At 50.4% G+C, this 23,753-nt stretch overlaps 1 long non-coding RNA gene across 1 annotated transcript; it reads right to left on the bottom strand.

Annotated features, from left to right (window-relative positions):
• Positions 1-1,786: 1,786 nt before the first annotated feature.
• Positions 1,787-23,524, bottom strand: LOC112584692. The gene is made up of 2 exons (XR_003109068.2): positions 21,510-23,524; positions 1,787-18,685 (listed from the first exon to the last, which is right to left on the bottom strand). It is a non-coding gene; the product is annotated as an uncharacterized LOC112584692 (long non-coding RNA).
• Positions 23,525-23,753: the final 229 nt, after the last annotated feature.

Raw genomic sequence — 23,753 nt, 5'->3', positions numbered from 1 at the left:
GGTAGGTGTCACAAAGCGGAGAGGTAGTCCAAGGAGAGTGGGGTGATGGATTCTCAGGAAAGTCGAGTCCAGAAAAGCTGTCTGGACCAAGAGACTTAGGGCTGAGTTTTGCTACGATGAGCAGGAATTCCACAGGGAGCAAAAGCACAGGGGCATCTCGGGTAGAGGGGAAGAGTGTGGGCAAGGTCCGGGGACATGTATGTGGACTCTCCCCGCAGGAGCCGTGGAAGCTTTCTGACCCTGTAGGCGAGTAGCAGCCCTGCTATCCACACACCAAGCAGCCAAATACAAGATGGCAGCATCTGCAGGAGACTCCGAGCTGGTCAAGGGAACCCAATCTCTATGCCCTGAGCCAGCGCCTTCTCCTCTCCAGGGGATTATTCCCTGGAATGCTAGCCTTTCTTCCTGACTGGAGTTTCCATCTCTCAAACCATTTCAGGGTTGTCCACCAAGAGCTCAGAGTTCTCCCCATCTGCATCTCCGTAGGAAACCTTTGCCTCTCCCCCAAACCTGTGGGGCACCTCTTACCACTTTATGTGACTTTGGACAAGTCTCTTGGCCTCTCTGGGCTCTGGTTTCCACTTCTGCAATTACGATCATCATGCCCGCCCAGCCTTCCTCCTGGGGCAGTGAGAGAGCGCTTTGACAACCGTAAAGAACCATGGAGATGCTGCCAGCCCAGGGCCCAGCATCATGCAGACCTCCCTCCTCCTGGCGGAGCTCCCTGCTGAGGAAGGACCAGGCCCTGCTCTAACAACTGAAAGGGAAGGCCCTCCACCACCCGTCTCCTGGCCACAGGGCACAGCACGTGGCCCAGGCCAGCCAATCAGAAGCTCCCCTCTCAACTTTGAACCTTGAAGAGAATCACAAAGTTTAGAACTAGTTTAGAATAGTTCAGAAGTTATGGAAAGTACCAAACCCTGCCTGATAGCACTTGAGGCCTGACCTGGGCTTCATTCTCAGCTGTGTTCTTGGCGACCTGCCTTCTTCAGTCCCTCTCTGTTTTCTGGGCCTATCCTCCAGCCTCTGTTTGATTCTGTAAGAACTCTCCCTTATCTAACTAGCAAACTCATTTTCTGCATCAGCTAGCCAGAGGCTATTTCTGTTGCTGGCAACTATGAGAGCCCTGCCAGGTATGGACCATATGAAGATTCTCCTGTCAGTTGTAAGGGATTACAGTGCAACATGGGGTCAGATTTGCCAAGGTACTTCCATCCCTTCTTTTCCAAAATTTAAGAAAGAAGGAAAGAAAGGGAAAAAAGGAAGGAAGGAAGAAATCAAGAGTAAGAAAGAGGGAGGGAAGTAAGGGAGGGAGGGAAAGGGAGGAAGGAAAGACGGAAAAGAAAGAATTGATATATTGGCTCTTCCTATATCAGAATGACCTTGTCCATGTTTCTCCAGAAGTGGCCACATCTCTGAGTGGGTTCATCTTTAGCTCAGAGATACATTTGACTTTAGGATCCTCAAAGGCAGAGACAATGTCTTTGTTCATTCATCTAGCAAGCATTCCTGGAAGGCCCATAGTGTGCCAGGCTCTGGACTGGGGGCTGAGAACACAGAGAAGCATAAGACCTCTTCTGGCCCTCAGAGAAGCTATAGTCCAGTTGGAATGACAGCTACAGAAATAAGTAGCTGGGAGGCATAAGACAATGCTATTCGAAGCCAGGACCAGGTCCAGCAGTGACAGAGGGGCTCCAAATAGGTTACAGTCCACCCTAACCGAGAAAACTGGGGAAGACTTCCAAGAGGTGAGACCACTTAAGCAGAGCCTTGTAAGATGAGTGTGTTTGGCCAGATAAGGTCAGCAAGCTCATCTGTGGTAGAGGGGCTGTGTGTGTGCCAAGTCACGGGGGCATCACATGGTTTAGAGACTTCAGGTAGGGGAGCAGTAGGGCTGGACCAAGATGTGCTGGGAGGGGTGAGAGAGGAGTCTCAGGAGAGGGGCATGGGCTGGACCATGAAGGGCCTGGTCTGGCACACCTGGGCCTGGCGGTCACTCAGCAAATGATGCTGGAGCCAGAGGGGGCTGGGCTTGGAGGCAAAGATGCCCCTTATGATGCCTGATGATACTAAAGAGTATGATGAGCTAAAAGATGGAGAGGAAGAGACTGCATGGCCCCACAGTGGCCCTGGGCTGGCATCTTGGAGGAACGGGCACCTCTGCTTCACTGTCTCTATATCCTTAAAATGCCAAATACTCCGGTGGCCCTCTGGCACTCTTCGTGAGAAACAATGGGAGGAAAGAAGCCAAGGGAATCCAAGTGTGCTCTTTTAAATCCGTCCTGCCTATTAAACCACCTGGGACTGAACTGGCTTCCCCCTGGGTCCCCCAGCCCCGACTGGGGTGCTTTCCTCCCCTCCTTCCTTCCCCAAGAATGGAGGTGAGGCAGGGGGTGTAATGGGTCTTAGCTAAATTCTCTGAGCCTCAGTCTCCTCGGTTGTAAATGAGCCCCCAGCCTCCCCGAGGGCCTCCCAAGGTTGCCATTCAGGACGAAAGAGAAAAACACATGCTCAAGTGCTTTATAAACTGTGAAAACAAAACAACACTCACAAACAAGCCTCATCCCTGTGAGGGCCGATTATTATTTTTAACGGACATAAATGCCTCTCCTCTGGGCGCTCTCCACAACAGCCTCCCTCTCCCACTCCCTGCCCGCCCCCTCGGTTCCCAGCCCTGAGCTGTGGCAGAGCCCCTTTGTCGCTTCCTGTCTGCATCCCGCTGGCTCCCCTCTCCCGGGGCAGCGCCTGCCACCATAAACCAAGCATGTGTGCTCCTGAGTTTAGTTTGTGGGCCCTCGGAGCCTGGCACAGCTGTGGCGGCTGGATGCTGCTTGTGAACGAGCAAGGCTGGAAGGCGAATGGGGTGGGCTGGGACCACTCATCTGCATAGCCGGGGCCTGTCCCCGGGGGTGGGGGGGGGGGTGGGAGGGTGTGCCCTGAGGGCATGGCTTCCCTAGCCTCTCCATGGAAGCTTATCCCTCTCCCACGAGGCCTAAGGAGCCAGGCTCCTCCCCTCACATTCCTGCCCCGCTCCCTGCTCCCCTCTCCCATCATTTATTTATAAGGTATTCACAGCAAAATGAATGACAAAAAGTTAGGAGCTAATTAAAGCTGGCACAGATTGGCACATGGGGGCATGAATTATGCATTGGTGCAGAATGGCAGTTGGTGGCAAGACCGGCACCATGTGCCCTGGGCACTAGTAGGAAGTGGGCATGGGGTCCCCTGCTCTGCCAGGGTCCCCCGCCCTGCCTCTTGGAGGGGCCTGCCATCCAGGCCCCTCTGTATTTCTCTGGGGGCAACTGGAGCTGCATCCACCACCCCCAACCATGGGCAATTTCTCTTCCTACAGCCCAGCATGTCATGGCTGTGAGCGGCGTCAACACCATGATCAGAGGCTGGACTCAACCCACAGAAGCAGGTCCCTAGTTCTCCTGGCATGTGCTTGCTGCAACCTCCAGGCAAAATGGGCAGGGCTGGGCTTCTCAAAGAGTGGGGGAGGCAGCAAAGGCTTGAGACCCGCCAACTAACGTTGACATGAGCACATTGGAGCTGGAAGACGCCTTTAAGACCAGGCAGTCCACACCTCAAGGTGCCTTCACAGATGGAAAACCTGAAGGGAGAAGGGTAAGCTTTCTACAAAGCTACATAGAGAATAATAGTAATAACACCGTTAATTTAAAACAGATTTTGTGCCAGACACTGTTCCAAGTGCTTTGCATGGATTATCTCATTCAATCCTCACATGAAAAAGACACTCCAGTGAACCAATCTGACAGATGAAAAAACTGAGGCAGCACAGAAATGAAAAGGCAGGTTGCCCAAGGTCGTGGGGAGCAAGGTCTGAATTAAACGAAATCCAAGCAGTCAGATCCCAAGCTCTGCCCATGTGTGGGCCCGAACAGTGGTTCTCAACCCTGACTGCACTTCAGAAGCTCCTGGAAGGAGGGCTAAGAGTGTAAAAACAGGATCAGAGATTTGGATTTGATTGGTCTGGCTGAGAACTGCACACGGCATTTTTGAAAGCTCCCTGGGTGATTGTAATGCGCACAGGAAAACCACTAGTCTCAGGGGGAGGGGGATGGATATTGACCCCAAAAGTCACAGATGCAAGTTCTTGCTCTGTTGCTCCTGACTGTGAAGCAGAGCGCATGGCTCGACCTTCTGGGGCCTCTGTTTCCTCATCTGTAAAGTGGAGTTAGTAATTGCTTGGGCTCTGAAGCTGGGCTGTTTGAATTTAGCCTGAATCCTGCCTCTGCCTTGTGAAGTTCTCAGTTTGCTCATCTGTAAAAGGGTGACAGTACTCGTATAGTTGCAAAAGGAGGGAACGAGCTGATGAGTATGAATCGGTGCCTGGAAGCCATGGTCGTTAGCTGTCCTGAGAACGGGGAACCTTGCCCCTCCTGGCCCACAGGGCTGGGGCCAGGATCTAAAGAGGGCCTAGACAAGGCCGCGAGGCTGTGCGCACTGGCGGGCACAGCGAGAGGCTGTCGGTCAGCAGAGACCGGGTCTCCCAGCTGCCGGTCCCAGACCCTGACTTTTCCTTGCACACTGGAGACGGGAATATATTATCAAGGCAGGTGCTTCAGACCACAGACAAGCTACCCCTCTCGATGTGGTGTGTTATCCTGCCAAGTAATGTTCTGTGGACACATGGAAATATATAGTTTGGGGCTGGGGTTAGGCAGGGGTGGGAGAGAGAGACATCAATCATAGAACACTTCTCTTCTTTTGAATTTTGAACCATCTGAATGGTTCAAATACAAAAATAAATATAAGGGGAAGCTTCAGGCAGAAGGAAAGTGGTCCCAGATGGGAGCTTGGATATTCAGGAAGGAAAGGGGGTGACAGAAAGGGAAATACAGAGAAGTACACATGAATCTTGGTTGTATAAGACAATACAACCAATGTTCAAAATACAGAGAGAAAATTAAAATACATGGCCCAACAGCACATGAATCAGGGAGAGGGTAAACAGAATGAGAATGTTCTACAGGCCTTGCATCGTCCGGGAAATGGGTTAAAATGTGATGTGTGGGAAACATTAAAACATCAAGGATGGCTGTTCTGGCTCTCGGCTAACCCTAAAAGAATCATAAATGGATGGATAGAACCAGTCAATAGAGGGGAAAATTGAATAATAAGGTTGCATGTGTGTGTATAATTTTAAGAATTATTTGTTGTTTATAAACAGAGTCATACTTCACATATTGTTCTATAACTTGATTTTTTGCTCTTAAAATATATCCTGGAGCTCTTTCCATGTGGGTACACAGAGGGGCTGCCTGCCTCTTGTTAATCTGCCAGTGTGCATTCCATAGAAGGATGGTAACAGAGCTCAAAACGGGCTTGGGCCTTCCAAAATGGGGCCCTGTGTGCCGCCCACTCTGGCTGCGGACTGTGGAACCAAGGAATGCAATACCCCTGGGCCCATCCACAGCCTGGACTCGGGGGGCAGGCAGCAATGAACAAGAGCTGCTATCTCCAGGCTCTGAGCCCCACTCCGGCCCCATCAGTCACACAGCAGAAAACCCAGTGTCCAGTAAAGAGAGGCACGCACCCCCGGCTCCACATCCCACCTCTGGGCCCTATTGCAGTCAAACTACCCCAGAAAAGAGCTTGTTCCCATTTTCAAGACTCCTGATGTGAAGAATTAAGAGGAAGCCTCAGAGTGGTGTTCAAAGCCCCCAAACCTAAGAAATTAGGCCCAATATATCTTTGGGCTTCACCCCAACCTCTCTTCCCCACAAAGCCTCTATCTCAGCTGGCAAAATACACAGATACACAGGGATGGGTACAGAGATGTTTAGTGCAGTGCTGTTTATAATGGGGGAAGGTGGGGAGGGAGGCTACATGACCCCTCACCAGGGGACTGGTTCAGCAGACCATGCCTTGACTCATCTATTCTGTGGGCCACTCGGCTCTTCAGACTTCCCCATCCCCGGTCCTCTCTCCTGCCACTGCTCACTGCCCTCTTTGCTCTCTGCTGAAGCCCATTTTCCAAGCCCCACCATCTCCTGGAAGTCTTTCTTTCCCACCCTGCAGACCCCCAGGTCCTCCTCTGACCCTCAGGGTCTTCACTCTCTGGACAACTCCCACATGGAATCTTCAGTGATGGTTTTGTTGTATGTCTGTCTGTCTTGTTTCCAATCAAATCGTAAGCTCCCAGAAAGCAGGGACCAAGGTATGTCCAGAGGAACTCTAGACTGACGTCAGAAGACCCATGATTCAGCCCTGTGTCTGCTCTTTTCTCCCTGAATGACTTTGAACAAGGTATTTCTCCCCCTGAGCCTGTGTCTCTGGGCTCTGTCTTATGTAACCATGAGGAGTGAATTCAAGGTCCTCCCAGGGTCCCTCCTGCTCTGAGAGTCTAAAGTCATTTTGTGCTTTTCTGTACCTTCCTAAAAGGTAATAAAAACTAAAATTTTACATCTTAAGAGGGTTGCACCCACAGTCTTCCTTAATCCTCACGATGATTCTATGAGAATAGCACTCTCATTGTCCCCATTTCACTGATGAGAAAACTGAAGCACAGGAAGGCTGTATCAGTGAAGTTAAACTGGGTTATGGTCAGTACAGACAAACTCTGAAGTCTCTGTGGCAATAAAAGTTTACTTCTTGCTCACACACAGTGCAAGGCTAGGGGTATGGCTCTCCTCCGAGGCTGATTTGGGGACTCAGAGCACTTCCATCTCAGAACTATACTCCTACATGATAACCCTGTGGGATATTGCAACACAAACCCATAACCCTGTGGTCCCACACAGGCCACAGTGATAGGGCAAGACAGGGATAGAGGATGTCCACACAGGCTCTTAACCACATTTCCTAGAGCAGCACACACATCACTCCTGCTCCCATTTCTCTGGCCAAAACTAGTCAGTCACATGGTTCCAACCTAACTGTCAGGAGACTGGAATGTGTAGTGGGTAAACACCAAGAATCTGCAGCAGTGAAGCGAAGGAACTTGACCAAGACCACTCAGGGAGTCCTAAAGTGAAGGATTTGAACCTAGACAGCAAGACTCCAGAGCTTTCTGCTTAATCACTATTCTGCATCATCTCCAAAGAGGTACTGGGTCCACAAGAGCTGGGTAAGAGGCTGATGGTGATGGATAAGGTGTGGTATGATGGACCAAGGTGAGAAAGGTGAAGAAGAAATAGCAGCCAGGCAAAAGTAACAACAGGCAGCCACCAACCATGGAACAATCCTAATAGTTTCCCTCCACTGAGCATGTGCAAGGGGCTAGGCATTTTATAAAATGTTCCATCTGATCCTCTCAACATCCTGGCAAAAGAAACCTCACTTCCATTCTACAGATGAGGAAAGTGAGGCTCCAGGAGACTGAGCAAACTCCCCAAGGTCGAGCAGATGGGCAGCATCTGGGGGACCTACTAGACCCTCTGAAGGTTCTCACCCATGGAGCTGCAGAGGGCTTCTAAGGGAGGACCAAGTTGAGGCATGAGCTCCCAGTGTGGGCCCTGACAACCCTTCGCTGCCAAAGCCAGGGTAGAAGAAGCCTGGAGGAGGGAAAGGGGAGCTGTTGCCCAGGGTGTACTGAAAACTCTGGGGACAGAGCAGCCCCCAGGGCACAGACCAATTCCCGAGGCCCGGGCTGCCCAAGGGAGTCCAGATCTGCAGTACGGGCGCCACCTAGAGGCCAAGTGCGGCGCAGCACCTCTCACCCTATGGGACCCCACCCGCCATCTGGAAATGGAGGGAACAGGGGCGTTCCTTTTAGAGAGACCGGAGCCAAAAATGCGGAGGCTTGGTGCCTGCCCTTCACCATCTGCTCCACACATGCCCCATCCCCAGCTCTCCTGTCCCAGCCATCCTGGGTCTCTCTCTAGACTTATTTTTATTAAAAATACTAATTGATGGGCTAGCCACCCTTACAGGCTCACGTTGGGACTGACAGTCTAGATTCTTGGGTTCAGTATTTACTCAGTGATTAGCTAGCTGTGTGACTCTGAATAAGTCACTGCCCCTCTCTGGGCCTCAGCTACTTTCCTTGTAAAATGCAGGTTACATCCAGAGGTAACATAGGGGGCCTAGAGTTTGAATTCCAGCTCTGCCACTTCCTTGCTGTGTGGCCCTTTGGGCAAGTTAATTAACTTCCGTGTGTCCAGTTAAGTCATCTGTAAAATGGGTGGATGATGCTTATTCAAAGAGCTTTATTATCAAGGTTAAATGATTACTTATATATGTAGTCAAGTCTATAATATACTGGGTTCCAAGTCTTGCTCCCTTTCCTTAACTACCTCAAGTTTTAAAGCTGAGGTTATATGTCCAGGACTTTCCTACCTTTACCCCTAAGAAGGGTGAAGATCAGCCCCTGAATGTTCACACTCCAAACGTGGACCCTGCCAGGGAGACCGGAGACTGTCCAGGAGCCTTGGTTCCTGCAGAGTTCTTTACTCCAGCCAGTGCATGAGGAAGCTTCCCAATTCCTCCTTGGGTCACCTCCAGCTTCAGAGTGAGACTTACCTCTTCACTGCTGTCCTGGTGAATGGCATCTGTCCCCTGGAGTTGCACAGTGTGTAACCTTTGTGGCTGTTCATGGCAGCCCTGAAGTTGAAACTGTCAGTAATTAAAAACAAGTGCACTTGGATGTCAATTACAGCTGAATTAAAAGAAAAAAAGAGAGGAAAAACTTATCTAAAAAAACAAATGCACTGGGATATAGCCCATACCAGGCACAGCAGGAGCAGAGCAGGCAGAGTCTCTGCTGCTTTGGAAAATCTCAGAAAGACTTGTAACTCCACCCATGACATAGGCCGGATTCTTCATGAGCCCAATGCTCCGCTCACTCTTCCTGGCAGAGCCGAATTGGCATGAGATTAGCTACCACTGTTAACACTTACAGACCACTGTTGATCTCCCTGAGCCTCAGTTTCTTCAACTGTAACATGTGGGTCTAACCCTTGGCCTGCTTACCTTCTCTGGTTGTACGATAAAGATCTTGAGTCTTCTATAAACTATCCAGCCCTGTTCAGATGTATTAATCTCCTCCGCACCTCAGCAAATTCATTCACTTATTCGTGACTGAGGACTCAGCAAGGCAAAGGGCTGGGGATATGACAGTGAGGGCAATAGGCATCCTCCTACGACTACACACCTTAGGGAACAGAGGAGAAAGACATAATCGGCACCTTCCCAAGGGCACCACTGCCTCCTTCTCCTTCCCCTGTCTCTGCCTCCTTCTGGGAAGAGCAGGAACCACCAGGACTTCCGTAGCACTTCCTAGGTGCCCAACACTCTGCTCAGTGCCTCACAGACAGATCACAGCTTTTATTCCATTTAGCAGACTTTGAAAGGGTGGCACCGCTCACCCCATTTTAAGGATGAGAAAGCTGAGGCTCAGAAAATATTTCCTTTAAGCGGAAAAAGCCAGATTGAAATCCAGACCTGTTTGGCTCTTCAGTGAGAGTCATCCCCTGAAATTACAATGGGAAACAATCACCATTCCTGAGGGCTTCTGATGTGTCAGGGGACAGGCACTTGATGTACTTCATTTTACTTAATCTGCAACCAATAATGCCAGTTAGGCCCACTCACCCAGCTTTACAGATGAGGAAACTGAGGATCCAGGAGGGTAACAGAAGCCCTGTGCTGGCTGACGCCATGGGAGTCGGACAGATTACAGTAATCAGCTAATGCCTGAGCGGCTCTGAAGATGCAAAGCCCTGTATTGAAAGCCTAAGGATGATGATTAAGTCAGAAGGTGGAATTAGCTGCAGTAGAGGGAGCAGGCTGCAGCCATGAGGAGAAGATTAGTGACTTGCTGCCCGATTAAGCTGAAGGCGGGTTGGGAGGGAAAGAAACTGAGAAGTTTATGGTGTTGTTCACGTCAGAGAGAGTATATAACTGTTGACCTCCAAGGCAGCGATCACAACGATCACACCGCAGTGCTGAAAGGATGGAGCAGCATCCATAGAAAGCAGGCTGGGTCCCCAGCATCTCTTGCCTTTCTCCCTTTCATCCATCCATCCATCCATCTGTGAAACAAATGCCAAGAGTGTGCTAACTCTCAGGCACTATGGATACAGCCAGGAACAAGGCTCTCGTGAAGCTCCCAGCCTGGTGACAGACATTTAACAATAATCACAGAGCAAGGAATTCTCATTTTTAAGTGTAATCATGGCACTGTGGTTATATTTCATAAAAGAGCCCTAATCATTCAGAGACACACACCAAGATATTTACAGATGAAATGATGTGATGCCTCAGATTAGTATAGGAGTGGGTAGTGAGTCCAGATAGAGGTGAAAAAAGACTGACCCTGAGTTGGCAATTGTTGAAGCTGGGTGATGGGTACATGAGGGCAATGTATTACTCTGTTTTCTTCTGTAATTGTTCTCAAATTTCCATTTAAAAAACATCTTAAAAAAAAAGGCAAGTAAGTAATTTCAATTCTTGATAACTGCCACAAAGGAAAAACAAATATGTGGTGGGGAATTATTATAGAGAGGCCTGATTTCTACTGGAGATCGGGAGTCATTTTTTGGCAGGGTGAGGCAATGGAACATCCTTAAGCTAGTGATTGCTCAAGTGAGCCTGTCTCTTCCCACCCTGAAGGAAGGGCTGGCAGTGTCCTGGGGAGAGCTCTCCCTTTTGGGCATCACCAGCAGCTTTCTGGCAGACCAGAGGGCCTGGAGGACCCAAGACCATGCCCCAGGTCCCTCGTCATTGTGATGGAGGGAACAGGAGACCCTAGGTGCAGACTGCACCCCTCATGGTTCATGACTGTGTCGTGTGCATACATTGCTGTCTCCCATGAGCATCATTAGAAAAACCTTGAGGAAGAGGAGGTGCACTCTCCACTTTACAGATGAGAAAAACAAGGCTCTGAAGAGTTTTTTTTTTTTTAAGTCCTGCTCAAAGTCAACAGCAGAGCCGAAGATTGAGGCCTGTGCTCTTGTCTGTTTCCTCCACTCACCCCAAACTGTTAACACAGCCATCGTTCCTGGATCACAGGTAGGGGACTAGGGAGAAACTGTTAACAAGAAAGACAGCTGGGACCTCAAGCCCCAGGTGCTGTGAGCCCAGAGAAGGCAAGGGCATCCCTCGGGAGCATACAAGCCTAGAGGGCAGGTGACAAGGCAGAGAGAGCTGGAGTTTCCTGGAAACATGCAGAACCAAGTGACTAGGGCCTCTAACATCAGGGGAAACAGAGTTCAGAGGTCAGCACTCACCCCTGCTCACCCCACCCCCAAGTAGCTCTCTCAGTTGCAGAGCTGGCCAGATTTCAACATCTGCAGAAGAGGCTGCAGTTCTGGATTAAGGGCACATGCTTGGGCACAGAAGCGGTCTGAAGGGCGGGCACAGGGGCCAGCCTTGGACCCAAGGGAACTCAGCACTGGAGCGAGGGCGCCTCTCCAGCTGCAGCCTCTGTGAGGCCAATGCACTCACCGTTTCAGCATCCCTTAGTGAGTGCTCCGGCTGTGTCCAAAGGGACTAGGACAACACTGAATTCCTGCCTGCCCAGAGAGAAGCGGCAACAACAAACGGACATGATGTAGGCTGGCCCTCTGCCCTTGCATGTAAGGAGCCTACCCTTGGGACTCAAGTAGTCTTGGGTTCAAATCTTTGAGTTCAAACCACTTAGTAACCCTCCAACCCCAATTTCCTCATGGATGGGTGGGGTTGGGATTGAAACAATGAAAACAAAGCCTTTAGCAGAACATTCAGCCTCCATTCAGTGGGTGCCAGTCACCACCCTCCTGCTCACTGTGCAGTGACACCTCCTCCTGTTCTCACCTGCGCTGGTGTTCCCCCTAGAAGCAGCCTGAGACAGGGGCTCAAGCGCAGGTAGTTTATTGGAGATGATCCTAGGAAGCCCCAGTTGAAGACGGAGAAAGTGAGACAAGTAAAGGAGGGAGACAAAAAAAAAAGGTGCGTTATTGAGCGTGTTACCAGTGTAGACATGGGAGGTCCAGGCCATGGTGAACTGTGGGAAGCACTGTGGCATAACAGTGGTTCTCACACTTGAGTGTGCATCAGTCTCTCCAGGGGTCTTGTTAAAATATCAGTTGCTGGACCCCACCACCCAGTTTCAAGTTCAGTAGGTTTAGGGTGAAATCTGAGAGTGTGCATTTCTAACAGGTTCCCAAGCGCTGAAGGACCACACCCTAAGAGTCACTGATATAAAAGACATCTTGGTGTGATCCTTCTTGACTGCCAAAGGTTAGCATCTCTGGGCCTCTCAGTGTTTGAAGCCTGCTTCCAACCAAGTGTGTTAACTCTCTGACTCTTTAGCTTGCTCACTGGGCAGGCCAAGCTTGCTGTCACAGCCAGAAAAGCCCTACTAAAGGCATTTTGCTAGGGCCCAGCCAGGAGAGGGCCTGTGGCTGGGATGCAGGGCGGTCAAGAGGAGGGGAGAGAGGCCTGCAAAGCAATTTGATGTCTGACTCAAGGACTTCAGTGGGAGCTAAGGGCCAAGGATGCCTTTGGGTAGGGCCCTAGCAACGTGTTCACATGGTCAGATAGTTTTGGAAAATTAGCAAAAGTGTTTTGTAATGTTTTTTCATTCTAAACAAGTTTTCTTTTTTGCACCTAATTTTATATTGCAATTTGTTTTTTCCTAAAAAGGGCCCCCAAATTGTCTACCCTTCAGACCTCATAAAGCCTGGATTGGTGCCTGCAGATACGAACTCAGACTTCTTTTCCTGAATTGAAATGGGAGCCCACTACTTGACTCAGTAAGAACACAGACCACATGGGTTCAAGACCACCCAGGTTCAAATTCCTAGGTAGCTTTCTACTCTCTAGCTGAGTTACTTCGGTCAAGGTGCCTACTCTGTGGAAACCTCTGGTTATTCATTTACAAACTGAGGCCAGCAACCATGCAAAATCAAATGAAATAATCCCTGTCAAGATTAAATGAAATCAAATCAAAGGAAGATCAAATGAAATAATCCCTGTCAAGAGGAGGCCCACGGTACGTGCTCAATAAACATGAATATCTTTATTACTTCTCATGGTTTATTCTTGTCATTTTTCTCAGCAATCTCTTTCCTTAAAGCCCAGCTAGGAGTAAAGGAAATGGGGACTGGAAAAGCAACCTCCTCCGGGATTGGCAAGTCGCCTATCTCTCAGGGCTTGCACACCTGTTCTCCCCGCCTTACTGGCCTCTTTTGGGCGCCCGCACCGTTGCCAAGCAACTGCTGCCCGCCCCCGCGCGGGGATTGGCTGTATGGCCTGCTCCCGGCATGCCCCGCGGCTCCCGGAAGTCACATTTGGGAGCCTCCTGTCCAGAAGGCAGGTGTGGGATCAGTTCCCAGATCAGTTGAGCGCGGCCGGCTGGTCATCGGTACCTGTCATTAGGCTGGACGGCCTCGCAGGGCTGAGGATTCGCCGTATCCCGCCTGGGAGGTCACTGCAGTATGAGTCTCCGGTCAGTTCGATCCCCAGGAGAACGGGGCTGGGGCCTGGAGGCAGCTTGGAGCACCAGCCAGTCGGCCTGGGTCCCTGTCCAGGAGCCCCTGTCGCGCCACCTCAGCCCTGGTCCCCGAAGCCCAGAGGCCCAAGCACTCCTGGACCTATCCCACCAATTTAGGCATCCTGGTTCAGCTCTGTGACCTTGGGTAGAATGACTATCAGAAGCTTAGCCTTCCTGGTGCTGATATCAATATTGCTTGATAATGAGTGACGTCATTGTTGATTGCTTACTTTCTACCCTTGATAAGTTTATGATTATAGAAGCATTCTGATCCTGAGAAATAAATATATTGGCTACCCACTCCAGTATTCTGTCCAGGAGAATTCCATGGACTGTATGATCCATGGGGTTGCAAAGAGTCGGACAAGACTGAATGACTTTCACTTTCACAGAGAAGCATTCTGATCCTGAGAAATAAATATATTATTATGTTTATTTTAGAGAGATGAGGAAAATGAGGCTCAGGAAGGGATTTAATTTGCCTGACCAAAGTCAAAGTCAGAACCACTCAAAGAGGCCAGTTTTCCAACCCCATGTAGTGCAACTCCAAAGGCCAAGATTTTAACTTAGAGGCTTCTTGTGAGGATGAATGAGAGGATGTCAAAAGTTAGCCAAGTGCCAGACACCCACCAAGTGCTCAGGCAAGGTTAGTGGCGAATCATCACAGCTGTGGTAACAAGGAATAGTTCTATCAGCATTAAAGGGTGACTTTGGCCAGAACTTTGTCAGAGGCATATTGCTTTGTCTACTTGGAACAGGGGCAGTCTGGGAAACTTAGCTGCCCCCCTCCAGAGTTTCAGGTCCTTAAAAATGTTGAAGCTGCTGTGTCTTCTACTTCCTCCTTAAACTTCTCTCCTCTTCTATTTTTACCTCATTCCTCTTCTCCCTACCAGTCACTCCTAGCTTCAGTGATGAAGCCCTTTGTCTCTGAAAATGGCCCAGTTTGTGCCCTGAGTTTAAGTGGGATAATCAGTAACTTCAAAAGTTCTCACTTTTATTGGCTAAACTGGACGTAGTGAAAACACCAGCCCTGAAACAAGTTAATGAGAGCCTGAACTTAGAAGGGGGGACATCACTTAGCCTGTGACATTCAAGCAGAAAACAGACTATGGTTTTCAGGGAAGAGAAATGTCTGTCCTTCCTAAATGTTAGAGATACTTACCCATTCTGGGTTCTGAGGACTCCTATCTGGGTCTCAGTTTCCCTGCCTCTAAAATAGTAAGATTGAATTACATTAGCCATATCCAAATACTGTCTGTATCTTTTAAATTTGATATTCATTAACTCAGATGGTTTACTTAAATTTACTATGAAAACATACTGTATATCAGTATTGGAAAACCAGTATCACTTGTCATAAGTAGAAGATAAGCTATAAAAAGAAATAAAAACAAAAACAAACCATTGTTCTCAATTTAGTGGGCAAGATCGTGAAGTGAGGTCTGATGTCATTTTGTTAAAAGTGGAGAAGAGCAAGTTTTTAGCAAAGTGTTGAAGACACTCACGAATTAAACCAAAATTTCCTCCAACGGGTAATTAGGATCAAAAGAACTGAAAAGAGAAGAACTGCCACATGCTGAGATTCTGTGTTTAATGCCCTGCTAGATGGCACGTGGATTCACCCAGCACAATACCAATAGTTCACTCTCAACACTTGGAAAAAATAGTGGCCAGACAGTCCGGGGAGTTGTCTAATAGCCAGAATTTGGTCTGATTCTTTTAAGGTCTGTGGGGCAGGTGGGGAGCAGGAGATACCTCCTAGTGGGCCCACTGGAAGCCTTTTCTCCCCATGTCCTTCCTCCTCTACATATAAACATCCCAGGCACAGGTGAGATGAACAGAATGTGCACAAAAAGCTGTTTGACCACTGTCTGCATCTTCCCAGGATCTCAGAAGGTAAGGGGAAGGAGCAGCTCTTCCTGTCTTACTGTCTGGGCAGGGGAGACTTAACTCAGAGGCAAGCAGCCCTACCTCCGGATCAGAGTCTGCATTGTCAAAGGGTGTCTGAATAGGAAAGGAGTCATTGGCAAAGGGTTTTATATGGAGCAAAATGTGGATCACGATACCAGCAACACCAGGCCACGGAAGAGGTAGGGGAACCTGATGGGGCGTGAAGTTGAGGTCTGCTTCCTCTCACCAGCCAGATCCTCCCCTGCTTCTGCCACTGAGGACCTGCATCCTTCCAAAATAGAGATGGGGGAGGATGAGGCAGCACCATTCTTCCTATGGTTGCTCTTTGTACAAAATTCTAGACTTCTTGGGCCTCCCCCACACCCCAGGATGGAGCCCATGACTTATTTTTAGCATCATCTAGTCCCCATCATTTAAACCCCATGGTGGCAGCAGCATGGAGCTCTATCTTCATATGCCAAAGTAGTACAGACACCCACTGTCTGGATACTGCTTAGGAGACCCTGCCCACAGTCTGCCCTGTGTGTCTCTAGGGGGTGAGAGATGGTTTAAAGGAGAGAAGAAAGAGGGCCCCTGGAATCTCAATGAATTTCCACTAGTCCTGGCTACATTTCCAAGGAAGGCACAGCTTTGAATATTTAGGAAGACAGAGAAAAGGAAATAGGAGGACATACTCAAAGAGGAAAATAAGAGGTTGACCTGACTCAAAGAAAGTGGAATTCAAACTTCTAGTAATAAAAAGGAACATCTGTGGGCCCCCAGGCAAGACTACAAATGGAGGCTCATATATCTTGTATCTCAATATGTTAGTTATCATCAGGTAGCAATGTATTCTCTTGCCTACCTTGACACATACACCTTTATGGAACCTGGGATGCCATAAAGGTTGGCAGGTTTGAACCTGGGATTCTCTGACTCTGGAATGTGGTGGCTCAATCCCACACCTGGAGAGGTCTTCTATGCACAATTGTGGATACCCCAACTCATATGTCCCAACTCAGCACCACTTGCACACAGCCAGCACTTGAGTCTAGAAGGTCCTCAAGCAGTCTGCCCTTGAGGGATGGACTGAGTAAAGAGCCTGCCCAGGTTGTACTTTGAGCCTATTTAGGCAAGAGATCCTGGGTGCCCAGAGGATGGTCCAGAGGTGTGGCCTCTCTGCTGTCAGGTCCCCTTAGATCTGCAGATACATTGCCCCATGGGATGCGGTACAAATGAACCTACAGTAGTTTTAGAATAATAATGAGAGCAAATAACTATGTATACCTTTTGCAGTTTATAGGGTACTCTGACCTGATCAGGATTTTAAGATATGCAAGATTAATATCCCCATTTTGCAGGTAAGCACACTAAGGCTCGGAGAGGTTAGCGACTTGCTCAAAGTCCCCTGAATGTGAGGTCAGCACCCTGGCTCTCTATTTCAAGAATTGAGCTGGCTAGTCCTTACCCATCATGGCAGAGCCTGAGGTTCTGGAGCAGCAAAAAGCAAGGAGAGGGAAATTTCCTGATATCCTCACAACAGGCTTGCTGTAACAGGCTGGCACAATTTGGCAGATGATCCTCCACATCCCCCTTCACAGAACTGTGTGAGCAGAAGGCGAGCCAGGGACAACTTCTGAAAGGCAACTTTAATAAAGGAAGGCCAGATTTCTGCATTTGGAGCTCATAAGATGTTATTAGAAAACGCAGTCAGTTCAGTTTCTGTTTCAAAAAGGACTGCTGTTTGGTAATGGCTCATTTCCCTTTTTGAGTCTCAGCAAAGACTCAGCAAAATGAGAACCAGTTAACACTACCTCAGCAGCTAATGAGCACCCGGGAACAGGCAGGAGGTGTGACCCCATCCCTGGCAGGAGGTGGCCTGGCACCCCCACCCCACCACTCCCCAGGGTGCCCCAGAGGGAGTGAGACCACAGCTCCCTCCAACCTGCCAACTGCAAGCGGTGGGCTGGGCCCTCAGGCCCTACCTGTTCTCACTCTCTCCTTCTTCCTGAATATTGATGCTGAAGGGAGCAGGGGGGAAAGATGCAGCCATGAGTAAAGCCACGGGGTGCCAACCTTGGGGGTTGGTGGAGAAGATGAAAGTGTTAAGTCACTCAGTCGTGTCCAACTCTTTGCGACCCCATGGATGGTAGCTCACCAGGTTCCTCTGACCGTGGAATTCTCCAGGCAAGAATACGGCAGTGGGTTGCCATTCCCTTCTCCAGGGGATCTTCCCAAAACAGGAATCAAACCCCAGTCTCGAGCACTGCAGGTAGATTCTTTACCTTCTGAACCACAGATGAGCTTGGCACTTAAATGCAGTCTCTGCCCCAGATCTGTGATCGCTTTAAGGAACGATGTAGAGTGTCCACAGTGCTTCTTGAAAGACTTTTCAGTCCTGAGCCTTCACTTGACTGGAACTGGAGCAGATGGAGCCCTTGCTTTCTCTTTGTTCAGGGCGTGTGTGAGCTCCTAACAGCCCCTCATCCATCTTTGGTGGTCCAGCACCTTGCTTCTCCAAGTGGGACTCCCTGACCAGCAGCATCAGCACCACCTGGGCACTTGTTAAAAAATGCGCATGCTCATGTCCCACCCTAGACCTGAAAAATCAGAATCCCTGCGGGTAGGTGCGGAGGTGAGCACTTTGTCAAGCGCTCCGGTGACTCTGACGCAAACTGCTGCTGTCCTAATCGCTAGGAGCCGCAGTCCTGGAGTCAGACAGACCTGGCTTTGAATCACAGCTCTGCCGCTTAGCAGCTATGTCTGAATCTTAGTTTTGGCCCCAATAAAATGGGGATAATAATACTTCCTTATAGTGTGATTGAATGGATTAAGATTATGTGTTAACATGCTTGGCTCATAATGCTTGATAAATGGTAGCTCTTCTATTTCTCTGGAAATCAGACTAGACAGAGGGACCTCAAGGAGGCCACTGTGAAGATGTTCACAGGTCGGGATGTCAGGCAAGCCCATTCGGGTATATAGCTTCTGACTCAGACCTAAAGCCACCTCCAGCCTCCTATGTCCTGTGACTGAAACTGTTGGCAGATCCGGTTTATTCCCCAGCTGCTCTGAAGGGAACCCTCCCACCTCCGAGGGCATTGTCCTAACTTCCTCTCTGCAGGGATCTCAAGGGCTGGCCGGTGGGACCTGCTGCGTCTGTAGGCAGAGGCTCTGTCCCTGAGTTACAGTCTCCACCATTCCCTCCTCATCAGAAGAGAGGTGAGGATCACCCCTGACTTGTCAACTTCACAGGGCAATGGGCAGAATTAACAGTTTTAACACAGATGAAGAGCTTTGTGTGGATTAATCTTCACAACAACCACCTGAGGATAGGTAGTCTGTCAACTCGACCTGTTTTACAGATAAGAAAGCAGAGAGGTTAAGAAACCTGCCCCAAATCACTAATAAGATAGAGAGTCATGATTCAGAATCAGGCACCCTGGCTCCAGAGTCCCACCCTTCAGCACTGTGCCCATCTAGGGACACCATCTGTTAGGACAGGTCATTGTAGCCTGGTCCCAGGGCCTCTGAAGCCTTATGACACAGCCCCTTTGACAATCTGATGGAAGCTATGGCCCCTTGTCCACAAGAAGCATCCCAACTTCTGACTATGATCTCAGGGTTCCATGAGCCTCTCATTCCATCCGGGGATCCCCAGTCGAGACCTGTGTAAGAGTCTTAGAAGGAAGTAAGAAGGACTTAGAAGTTCAGGGGTGTCAGACATTATGCCCTCAGTGAACTCCAGGGAGCAGGACTGGGGCCAGAGCAGCGGAGATGGAGGCTGTCAGGTGAGGCTGCTGGGGAAGAGGTCCCATGTCTTTCGTCCAGAGTGAGCTGTGTGGGAGGCGCCCTGGGACACATGGCTGTTTCCAGAAAAAGAGCAGGGCTGAGGTGCCTCAGTCTCCCTGGGGCTCTGGGACTCAGTCTGGAAGAATCTTCAGGGTGGCACAGGCCTGGTGCCAGCTGGTCTAGAGCACCCCAAGTACTGCCCTGCCAAGAGGCAGAGGGCAGCCTCGGTGACCACAGGTCCCCTCCCAACTCTGGGCATATGTTTAGTCAGGGACAGGCGGTGTGGTCATCTCAGAATGTTACACTTTACTCTGTTCCTTGCCTGGGAAGGTGGGCCCTGGAGCAGATACATGCAAGGCGTCGGACATGTAAGGTCCACACAGGGACACTCCTGCCTCTGTCACATCTCTGTAAACCTTGCCTTTGACTTGGTGAGCTTGTGCATCAAGTTCCTGTAAAGACTGTAGCCTTGGCCACTGAAGATCAGTGACCTCTACACCAAAGCCCACAGAGGCACTGAGGGCAGACTGGGTGGCCGCTGTCACTCACACTGGACAGGTTACTCCAGCCTCCTGGAGCCTCATCCCACTTACCGAGTATGTGGCCTGGGGCTCCTCAGACCTGCAAACCATTTAAATTGACAGCACCCCCTCAATCCTCTAGGGCTTCCCTGGTGGCTCAGATGGTAAAGAATCTGCCCGCAACATAGCAGACCTGGGTTCAAGCACCCCTTCAATCCTCTAGGGCTTCCCTGGTGGCTCAGATGGTAAAGAATCTGCCTGCAACATAGGAGACCTGGGTTCGATCCCTGGGTTGGGAAGATCCCCTGGAGAAGGGAATGGCAACCCACTCCAGTATTCTTGCCTGGAGAATCCCATGGACAGAGGAGCCTGGTGGACTAGTCCACGGGGTCCCAAAGAGTTAGGACTGAGTGACTAACACACACACACACAATCCTCTAAAAGAGCTGGATGGACAGGAGATAAGACAGGCTTTGGGGCCTTACAGCCCTGGTCTGTATTCCAATTCAGCTTCTTGCCCACTTAACCCCTCTGAGTGCCAGTTTCCCCCTCTGTGAAATGGGATGCGAGCCCTACCTGGCAGGGTTCTTGTATGGGCACAGCCTGGCCACCGCAGGTGCTCATTCATCAGCCCCCCTTTACTGTGATGCAGACCACGCCCTTGCCAGGCTACAGCAGCTGGGCCTGCTCCTGAGACTCGTGGTCTCTCACACCCACCACCCAGCAGAGAAACAGCTCACCCAATGAGTGCTCTTCCAAGGTTAGAGGCACCAAAACCCACTTGGGGATAACAAAGCAGAGTGTTGCTCCATGGGCCAGAAATGCCTTTCCAGCTGCCTCCACTGAAAGGTAGACTGGTGAAGCAGGTAGGTGAGGAGAACAGGAAAGGAAAACATCTGTACTTTCCAGACAGACCCAGTGGACACAGCTGGAATCTTTCTAGAACTCTGCACTTAACAGATTTAAGTGATACCCTCTCACTCCCATTCACAAACCCACCTGCATCCTAGAGCAGACCCCAGACTCCCAGCCCACCCTCATCTCTTTTCTCTTCCTTCCTCCCTTCCCTTCCTTTCTTCTTCTCTTTCCCTTTTTAAAAGATACCACTGGATGAGCAGCACCATAAAGCCATATTCCTGGGAAGCTCCTCCAAACAGACTCTGTTGGCACCAACTATGGGCAGCCCTTGGCACATGGGAGGGGCCAGGAAGTGGGATGCAGGGCCACGCCCAGCATCCAGTGAGGAAAAGAAACGAGGACTGCTGGTTTAGCGTCAGGTAAACAGGAAAGGTCTGAAGACATAACCTTCTGCTGCTGCTGCTAAGTCACGTCAGTTGTGTCCGACTCTGTGCAACCCCATAGACGGCATCCCACCAGGTTCCCCGTCCCTGCGATTCTCCAGGCAAGAAGACTGGGGTAGGGTGCCATTTCCTTCTCTAACGCATAAGTGAAAAGTGAAAGAAGTCGCTCAGTCGTGTCCGACTCTTAGCAACCCCATGGACTGCAGCCCACCAGGCTCCCCTGTCTCTGAGATTTTCCAGGCAAGAGTACTGGAGTCAGGTGCCAAGTGCCTTCTCCAGACACAACCTTCTAGGAGGAGGTAATTAGCACTGATTACACACCAGAGTCAACCCTAAATGTTCTGTATGCATTACCAGTTACCATTGGGCGTACACAACCACCAGACGCGAGGCCGGGACTACAATCGCCCCCAAGGTCAGTTGAGAGCACGGAGTCAGATGAACCTGCCAGCGGTCACACAGCTAGGAAGTGGTGAGGGCTCAGACCCAGACAGTCCTGGCTCCAGAGCACAGACCTGAAGAACCACTTTGGACAAAACCGGGTTTTTAAGGGCATCTGGGTACCTGGCCACATGTCCATGATGAAGGCAGAATAAGTGCTGGAGTGTCCATTTTTTCCAGCTGAGGTTTAGAAACAAAGTGAAGTGTCTTGGCCAGAAGTTCGAGTCAGGGGCAGAGCTTGGTCTGGGGTCGTGGATTTCCGGTTTTCTCTTTGGTGCACCCTGCCCACCCCAGGTCATGCATGACCCAGGCAGGGGCCTGAGCATCAAAGACTGGGCATCAGAATTAGAGGTGCTGGTGCAGATAAGTGCTGAGCCTGGGGGCCAGACAAGGGGGGAATGAGCACTGGGTACAGGGTGCCCGCCACAGGGAACGCATTGGGCATCACCACAGACTGTCCAGGAACCACTAAAAAATGTGCAGAAAACACATGCACCGAGGACCTGCCACACGCCAGGCACTTTGACTTACGACTTGGGGGCATATTTAACCCTTCCAACAGCCCTGAGGGGCTTCTCACTTTAGATATGGGAAAGTATCTGCAAGACCGGGCCAAAGCGACCCAGCTAGCAGGTGGCAGAAGCAGGATTCCAGCATCTGCTTGGCACCAGAAGCCTACGAGTCACCCCTCCATCCCGAGCTCAGACCCTGGGTACCCTTTAACTTGAAGTTGAAGGCAGGAACTGCTCTCAGTGGAGTGCGAAGGGTCAGCTGGCTGGAGTCTCATGGGGCAGAGGGCACAGCCGTCTTCATTGCTCTCCTTTGAGGTCAAGTCCACAGCAGCCTGAAGTTGAGTTTGTCCTCCGAGGCTGATGCTGCCTTTGTTCTTCCTGTGTGGCCAGATCCTGGGTGGGAGCGGAGGGTGTGAGTTGTGCCCTTTGAGTTGCCCTGCTTGTGTGGGCTGGGGAGTGGGCATGACCGGGTGTGCGTGGAGGTTCACTGGCACAGCAGGTAGTCTCAACTCCTGGACTTGTCACCCCCCTTTACAGATGAGGAAACTGACTCAGGGTGGCTTCGTGACTCAAACAGCCAGTGCCTGGGGGAGCAGGGCGCAAGCTTCCCAACCCCCAGCTGCTCTGTGTCCTACCACCCTGGGTCCAAAGATGGGTCCAGCAGCAGCCATGCTGGGGTGACCTCAGCAGCTGGGGCTGCTGTGGGGGAGGTGGGGGCGTGGGACCAGGAGGGCAGGGGCTGGTGATTGAAATGGACTGGACAGAGCAGACCTGGAAGCAGCCCAAGAGCCCATGCCTGGCACGGCGTGGTCAGAGTGGTGAGCCTGATGTGGCCTCGGGCCTGGATCCACAGGTGATCAGTCCAGCAGGGGTTCTGGTCAGCTGTACTAGTCAGATCAACTAGGCCAGGGTTCTGGGCAACAGAGCTACTCGGAACAACACTTCAGTAATCTAAGACAAAGAAACAGGGGCAACAGAACCAAGGAGAAAGTGGAGGTTCAACATGGAAGCATGAGGGCAGGCTGGGTGAGGACCTCTGAGTTTAGGAAGAACTGGGTTTCTTGTCTTGGGCACTTAGTAGCTGAGTGATCTTGGGTAAGTTACTTAACCTCTCTGAGCCTCACTGTCTTCATCTACAGATGGGGGAATAATGTAGGTAAAGCTTTGGCACAGGGAGCAATGAGCCAGAAGTCTGGGCAGCTGATAGAAAGGCTGACCAAGACCCTGGGTCTCCTTTGAGTTTCAAGGAGAGGTCTGTGACCAGATGGCTAGTCCCTGTCTCCACCGGCTAGTGGGCTGAAATTCCTAGTGGATCCTGCTGAGGTCAAAGCTGGATTGGAAACTGGGCTGACCCCAGCTGACAGGTGGAGGGCAGCAGTTGACTTGAGCCCCAGGCATGACCGGCACTGACCAAGTTGCCACCAAGAAAGTGATGCTGGTAAAGTAGAAACTACATACTTTCACTCAGAACGCAACATGGGATTAAGATGAGCATGGGCTTACTGGGCACATGAAAAGATGCTCAACATCACTAATAGAGAAATGAAAATGAAAACTACAATGCCTCACACCAGTCAGGATGGCCATCGTTACAAAGTCTACAAAGAATAAGCGCTGGAGAGGGTGTGGAGAAAGGAGAACGCGCCTACACTGCTGGTAGGAATGTAAGCTGCTGCCGCCACTGTGGAAAACAGTATAGAAGCTCCTCAGAAAACTAAAAATAGAATCACCATATGATCCAGCATCCCACTCCTGGGCATACATCCAGGCAAAACTATAAGCCGAAAAGAAACACACACCCTTATGCTCACAGCAGCACGATTCACAAGAGCCAAGATACGGAAACAACCTCAGC

This window comes from Bubalus bubalis, chromosome 4 (genome assembly GCF_019923935.1).
Source record: "Bubalus bubalis isolate 160015118507 breed Murrah chromosome 4, NDDB_SH_1, whole genome shotgun sequence".
NCBI lineage: Eukaryota > Metazoa > Chordata > Mammalia > Artiodactyla > Bovidae > Bubalus > Bubalus bubalis.
The sequence above is the reverse complement of the archived record's forward strand: the minus strand, read 5'-3'. Positions and strand labels throughout refer to the sequence as shown.